Source organism: Chiloscyllium punctatum, chromosome 41 (assembly GCF_047496795.1).
Source record: "Chiloscyllium punctatum isolate Juve2018m chromosome 41, sChiPun1.3, whole genome shotgun sequence".
In the NCBI taxonomy this organism is placed as follows: Eukaryota; Metazoa; Chordata; class Chondrichthyes; order Orectolobiformes; family Hemiscylliidae; genus Chiloscyllium; species Chiloscyllium punctatum.
In genome coordinates this window covers 58,287,724-58,294,601 of record NC_092779.1, presented here as the reverse complement: position 1 = coordinate 58,294,601, position 6,878 = coordinate 58,287,724, and the positions used below count along the sequence as shown (strand labels likewise).

The 6,878-nt window shown below is 45.5% G+C and overlaps 1 non-coding gene across 1 annotated transcript; it reads left to right on the top strand.

Annotated features, from left to right (window-relative positions):
• The first annotated feature begins 5,982 nt into the window (after positions 1-5,982).
• Positions 5,983-6,064, top strand: trnas-gcu (transfer RNA serine (anticodon GCU)). The gene has a single exon. It is a non-coding gene; the product is annotated as a tRNA-Ser (tRNA).
• Positions 6,065-6,878: the final 814 nt, after the last annotated feature.

Below are 6,878 nucleotides of genomic sequence, written 5' to 3'. Positions count from 1 at the left end.
CCTCAGAGAGAAGCAAGCGATACAGATTTGCCGTGGACTCGATGGGCTGAACGGCTTCTGTCGGCACGTGAATGACGTCACACGTCTCTGCCGTCCCTCTCCCTGTCTCTGTGACAGAGTGGTTGAGGGAGAAATAATGGCTCGTTTTGAATCCTCCCTTCCGCTTTGGACTGCCTGCAGCCCCGCAGCTCCTGGCTGTGGGGATGGTTCTCAGTGAGTGAGGGTTTCATTCGGAGTCGTTTCATCTGGGACAGTTGGGACTCAGATATTAACTGATGCCCGATTGCAGCAAAAAAACCGACGGCTCTGAAACAAAAGCCTTTCTGCTGGATTGTTCTGTGAAGATTGATTCTGAACATCAAATGGTCAGCACACAAATGCACTGATTTGAATTTTACTGAGGGAAGAGAGTCCACAGCCCATTTCTCTCTTTCCCACCAGCTTAGCACGTTTCTCTGTCTCAAATAATTGATATTTGGAGGAAGTTCGCAATCAAAGTTGCTAAGTTCCAGCGGCGCTCTTGCACCTGGCTGTGCCCGTGAGAGGAAGCTTCAGAGCATATCCGCATTTACATCCCGTCATAATGCCTGCAAGTGGAGGGAAATGGCTGAATACTCTGCCAATAGAGACAGCTCAGTCCACGGGGAAGGGATAAAAAGCATCGTCCCGCGTGGGGACGTTCTGCCGATCAGACACAGTCCACTTCATCATTCAGATCATACCAGAGTGAGAACGCTCGAGAAGGCCAATCGGTCACTCGTACCTGTGCCAACTCGGGAGTTGCAAAAGATTGGTGAAAGTGGAATGTGGATTTGTTCACGTTTCAAGTGTTTCCATGAAGCAGGAAGCAGAAGAAGATACACAGTCAAGCGATTGAGATCTGACTACAGGGGCAGCAAATAAGTTGTACAGGGCAGAGGAAAGCTTTGAAGTATTGAATTCTGGTTAATGGGACGATCATGCTTTCACTCGGCCATGCAGCTACAAAAGAAACTATGTCAGTGTCTCTCAGCATTGTCATGTCACAGGCAAATATCGCCGTTATACTGCAGGAAATTCCTTTTTCCAATGTGAGGGTCGTCCCTATGCAAAGGGGTAGCTTATATATCGAATCCTTTTACATAAATAATTCCTCTTCACCTCAGTGCGTTGTATTGTCTCCTTTCCACTTTACCTGTCATTGTGCCTGCACTGAAGTTGATTTTCTCCTTCTGCGTGTCTTTTACAGTCTAGATGATGTCATGCAGTTGTATTGACCCATCTTCTGACAGAATTTTCCACTTCACTTCAGCCCGCCCTAACTTCGCTATCTGATACCAGTCCCGTTGTTAAGATGTTAATCGCTCGTCTCAGATCCAGCCTGCTCTCACCCAAAATAAATGGAAAACTCAGTCACACTGTGATCACTGCAATCCAGGGATATATTCATTCTAAGGTCATTGATAATTCGAAGGATAAAGTTAGGACTGCAGATGCTGGAGATCAGAGTTGGTAGTGTGATATTGCAAAAGCACAGCAGATCAGGGAGCATCCGAGGAGCAGGAGTATTCAGGTTTCAGACTTAAGCCCTTCATCTGGAATAAGGCTTGTGAGTCGGGGCTGAGAGATAAAAGGAAATAGTGTGGGGTTCAGGGGAAATAGCTGGAAAGTAATAGATGGATGAATAGGAGGGAGAAGAAAATAGGTCAGAAATAGCAGTGATGGAAAGGGTTGTGAGGACGGTGCCCAGTTGAAGGCTTGGGCTTGGGGGAGGGGAAATGAGGTAACTGTTCAAATTCACATTTATCCCGTGTGGTGTTAGGGTCCCAAGCCGGTAGGTGTAGTGTTCCTCCTCCAGGCGTTGGGTGGTAACGGTTTGGCAGTGGCGAGGTCCAAGACCTGTATGTCTTTGATGGGGTAGGAGGGGGAGTTGAAGTGTTCAGCCACGGGATGGTGAAGTTGGTGGGTGCGGGTGTCCCAGAGATGTTCTCTGAAATGATCTGCAAGGTTTCCTGTCTCCCTGATGTAGAGGAGACTGCACTGGGCGCAACGGATTCAGTAGATGACATTGGTCGCTATAGAGGTGAATTTCTAATGGATGTGGAATGATCCATTCGGGCCTTGGCTGAGGTGAGGGGAGTGGTGTGGGTGCTAGTTTCACCCGTCCTTTGGTGGCAGTGAAAGATGCCAGGAGAGGGTTGTGGGCTGGTGGGGGCATGTGTGGACCTGAAGAGGGGGTCATGGAGGGAATGGTCTTGACGGAATGTTGGCAGGGCTGGGCAGCGAAATATATCTCTGGTGATGGTGTCTGTTTGGAGGTGGCATCAGTGGCAGAATATGATGCGTTTATGCGGTGTTTGATGGGATGTTAGGTGAGCACCAGGTGGTTCTGTCCTTGTTGCGTTGAGAGGCGTGGCTTCAAGGGTGGTGGTGTGTGAAATGGAGGTGTTGAACTAGAGGGCGCTGTCAACCACGTGGGAAGGCAATTTGTGATCGTGGAAGAAGGAGACCAACTGGCTCTTTCTGAGGTGAAATGGGTCATCCTGGAAACATATGTGCTGGAGGTGGAGGAATTGGGAATAAAGAATGGCGTTCTTACACGAGATAGGGTTGGAGGAGATGTAGACTAGATACATGTGGGAGTCGGTGGGCTTGTAGTATATGTCTGTAATTCGTCAGTTGCCAGAGTCGGTGATGGAGAGGTCCAGGAAGGTGAGGGAAGTTGCTAAGAGGATCCGGATAAATTTGAGGTCGGAGTGGAAGGTGTTGGTAAAGTTGGTGAGCTATGCAACCTCCTCGTTGGAGCACCAAGTGAACCCAAACATTCATCAATGTAGCGCAGGAACAGGTGGAGGATGGTGCCTGTGTAATTGTGAAAGATGGACAGTTCCGATTATCTAACAAACAGGCAGGCATAGCTAGGTCGTATGTGGTGCCCATGGCTACCAGCGTCAATGGAGGAAGTGGAAGAATTGGAAAGAATTGTTGATTGTGAGGACCAGTTCAGCCAAGTGGATGAGGTTGTCGGTGGAAAGGTACTGTTTGGGATAGTGTGAGATTAAGAAATGGAAGGCTTGCAGACTTCTGTCATGGCAGATGAATTTGTACAGGGACTGGATGTCCATGGTGAAGATGACGTATTGGGGGCCAGGGAAACTAAATTCTTGGAGGAGGTGAAGTGTATAGGGGTGTCACGAATGGAAGTGGGCATTTCCTGAAGTGGTGAGAGAGGATTGTGTCGAGGTAGGAAGAGATTATTCGGATGGGACAGGCTCAGGATGAGACAATACGTCGACTGGGGCAGTCAGGTTTGTGAATCTTAGGAAGGAGGTAGAATCGGGGAGTGCGCGGTTCAGGGACAATGAAGTTGGAGGTTGTGGATGGGAGATGCCCAGAGGTGATGAGATTGTGGATGGTCTGAGAGATGATGGTTTGGTGAGGGGAGGAGAGTTTGTGAGCGTGGTCTGTAGGAGGAGGTGCCTGTGAGTTGGCACCTGGCTTCAGCTTTGTTCCTCTGCCCGACTCACAAGCCTAATTCCTGATGAATGGCTTATGCCTAAATCGTCCATTCTCCTGCTCCTCAGATGTTGCCTGACCTAGTGTGCTTTTCCAGTACAACTCTCTCCACTCATTCATTATTACTGTCTCATTTCACACTACCAGATCCATGCTGTCTGTATGAATCTCATGAGCACTGTTCTCATGGACTGTGACAAAATCTGCCAATCTGAAACAAAAACAGAAATTGCAGTAAAATCACAGGTGAGCTGGCAGCATCTGTGCAGATGAATCACAGTTAACGTTTCACATCCATTGGGTCCGTCTCTCCACAGATGCTGCCAGACGTCCCGAAATATTCCAGCAACGTCTATTTTTGTTTGATTTTCAACATCAGCAATTTTTTTCATTTTTGTTTTCTTATTTTCTGATAATATGATTTGGCTAAAGATTACGTTAAATGTTTTAAATATGACTGTGATGGTACGGCCAGATTCCACCAGCGGCTACTTTTATTTGGTTCACGTGACCAATGCCTTTCCACTTGGTCACCGCGCCCTACAGCTGCACTGCATATAAATTGACAAAATTGTGGCATTCTCTCGGATTGGTAATCAGGAGCGAGATTGATTGAAATTATTGAAAATTTCAGATAAACTGATTAATTACGGGATATAAAACGGGAAACTGAAAGGGAAAGAGAGAACAGCGAATGATAATTTTTTGACAAAACTGAAGTACAATTGCTCAAGAATCAGAAAGTGCTTTCATCCACAAACATACCATAATATGGAATGTAATGTTTGGGACAACCAATGCAAGCAGATAGCAAAATCTTAGTTTTAAAGTCTTGCTGCAACTGTTTTGGTTTTATTGAACGCACACATGGGATTAAGTGCTGTAATGGTCCCCGAAAATGGAATAGGAAATCCTTGCCTTCGAGGATACGTGGGGAATGTTCACTGATTCATCAGTGAAACATGTGTAAACTGTGTAACATGAAACCAGTTCAACATCTATTTTCCCGGAATTTAACGCAGTACACATGGGAAAGGCTATCCATCTGCTGAAAAATCACCTTCGGCTCTCTCTCTACAGATGTCTCTTCGCGTTTTAGATACTTGCAGTATGTTTGTTCATCAAGGAGTCATTATCCAGAAAAGGTTGTTTCTCAATCCACAAACACGGGTATTTTCCCATAAACTTGGCTTTGCTCAATATCACCTTCTGTCCGTATCCCACAACAGGACGATAAATTGAATCTGCTCCATGTGAGGCTCAAACTTAAAACCTCGGCACAGCACAGCCCACTAGACGGGAACAGAGATACCGAGCACTGGTTACCTGCAGCACAGGAGCAACACATTAATGCTTCCCTCCACATTCCTGGTTTTACCTTAACATTTGGGAAACCGAGTTTCTCTGATTTCATGTCTAGTAACGGGGATTATATGATCATCTTCACCAGTGGTTCTGTCCCCGAGTCAGGAAAGTGGTGAGGTACTCATTGTAAAGATGGGTAGATTGATGAAATGTACAATTTCATCTTTTGCCTTCACTAACCCATGAGCTTTTTATTATGTTTTGCATCTGCAGAAATCTTAAAATCTTCATCTTGAACAGACTCAATGACAGATCTCCATTGTGTGTCTGGCATCAAATTTCAAAGTGTAAACCCCCTCTAAATTCTTCCACCGCAGTCCGCTGTTTCGGAAGTGTTCCTGTTGTGGGAATTGCACTTCCCAGTGTGTCACTTGCTGCTCCGAGCATGCGCTCTGGCACTGCACTCATTTTCCTTCTGACACTGGCTCACTGTGTTGCTGTGATCATGCAGTGACTTGGTGTCGCATAGCGCAGGAAAATGATACAGGTCAAGGTTTTTGCATTGTTGACTTCAATTGTCAGTTTAGCCTTATTTTGGATTTTGAAATTGTCTGTTCTGCACACAAGTGCGTGTCAAAAACATCTGAGCGGTAGTTAGGTGATCCGTGTAATGTCATTGAGGACTATGCACTCTCCTCCAGTCTGGAAATCAATTCCTCACAGGCAATCTAATAGACAATAGACAGCAGGTGCAGGAGTAGGCCATTCTGCCCTTCGAGCCAGCACCACCATTCATTATGATCATGGCTGAACATCATAAATCTGTATCCTTTTCCTGCCTTATCCCCATAACCCTTGATTCCACTATTCTTTAGAGCTCTATCCAACTCCTTATTTAAAGAAAACCTTCTGCTGTCTCGGGTTCTTCATTCCGTTGATTTCAAATCTTCACAGAATTCAACAGACCTTGCTACATATTCATTTCCTCATTTTTGTTCAGATCATTATGTGCATAGTGTGACTGTGGGAGTGCACTTGTCCCACATCCCAGGGGTCAGACCATAGTCTTGGAACCATACTGTGTTATTTATCATTTCACCAATACCAGCGAGAAATGTCTGCTGCTCTGCATAATTTACGCAATTCAATTATTTATAACGTCATAGCCTGCATGACACCAGCAGCGAGGTGGCCGAGTGGTTAAGGCGATGGACTGCTAATCCATTGTTCTCTGCACGCGTAGGTTCGAATCCCACTCTCGTCGCTGTCATGGTTCTCCTTGCAGATGATCTCAGCTGTCATGTTGAAACTGGAACTCCAATGGTCAGCTAACATGCATTGTCGCTATTACAGAATCTCAAAGAATGGTTTTAGCCTGTTGACTAAACTGCATTGAAATGTCGGTTGCATTGGGATAATGAAAAGGAGGGCGTTTTTCTTTTTCAAGTCAAGTTGCTGTGAACGTTTTTTCGTATGAAAGGCAACCAGGAAAATCAAATAACGAGAGCTGCGAAGTGCATGTTTACTCAAAGGGAATCTTAATGAATGTTTTGTCAGATGAAATCTGGAGGAGGTTGAGTAGAAGTAATTCATCCTGGTGAGAAGAGCACAGCGAGACAGCACAAAATAATGGAGATATTTCAAAATGGGCAGGGCGTGGGATTAGGTTAACTGAGAAATGGCTGTAAATGCACAGTGGTGAATTGCTGATGTGGGTACCGTGCATGGGCACGGAGAGGCTTACACATTGGTCTCGCCCTCGCCCCTTGCTCTCGCCGTTGATGAATACTGGACATAAGGCACAGATAAAGACAAGATGTGGGAAGTAAGCCCCCTCTCGTTATGCACACACTGGATGCATCACATTGAACTATGAACAACTGGAGAAATCAACATGTTTCCTATAGTGAGTGAAACTAAACTGTGGATCAATAACCGCAGATTCATGCACCATAAACATAAAAAAATGATTTAAAATGTAGGGTTTAGGATTGCTCGCTGAACTGTAGCTTGGATATCCAGACGTTTCATTACTTGGCTAGGTAATATCATCATCAGTGGTAAATTCCAAGAGAAGT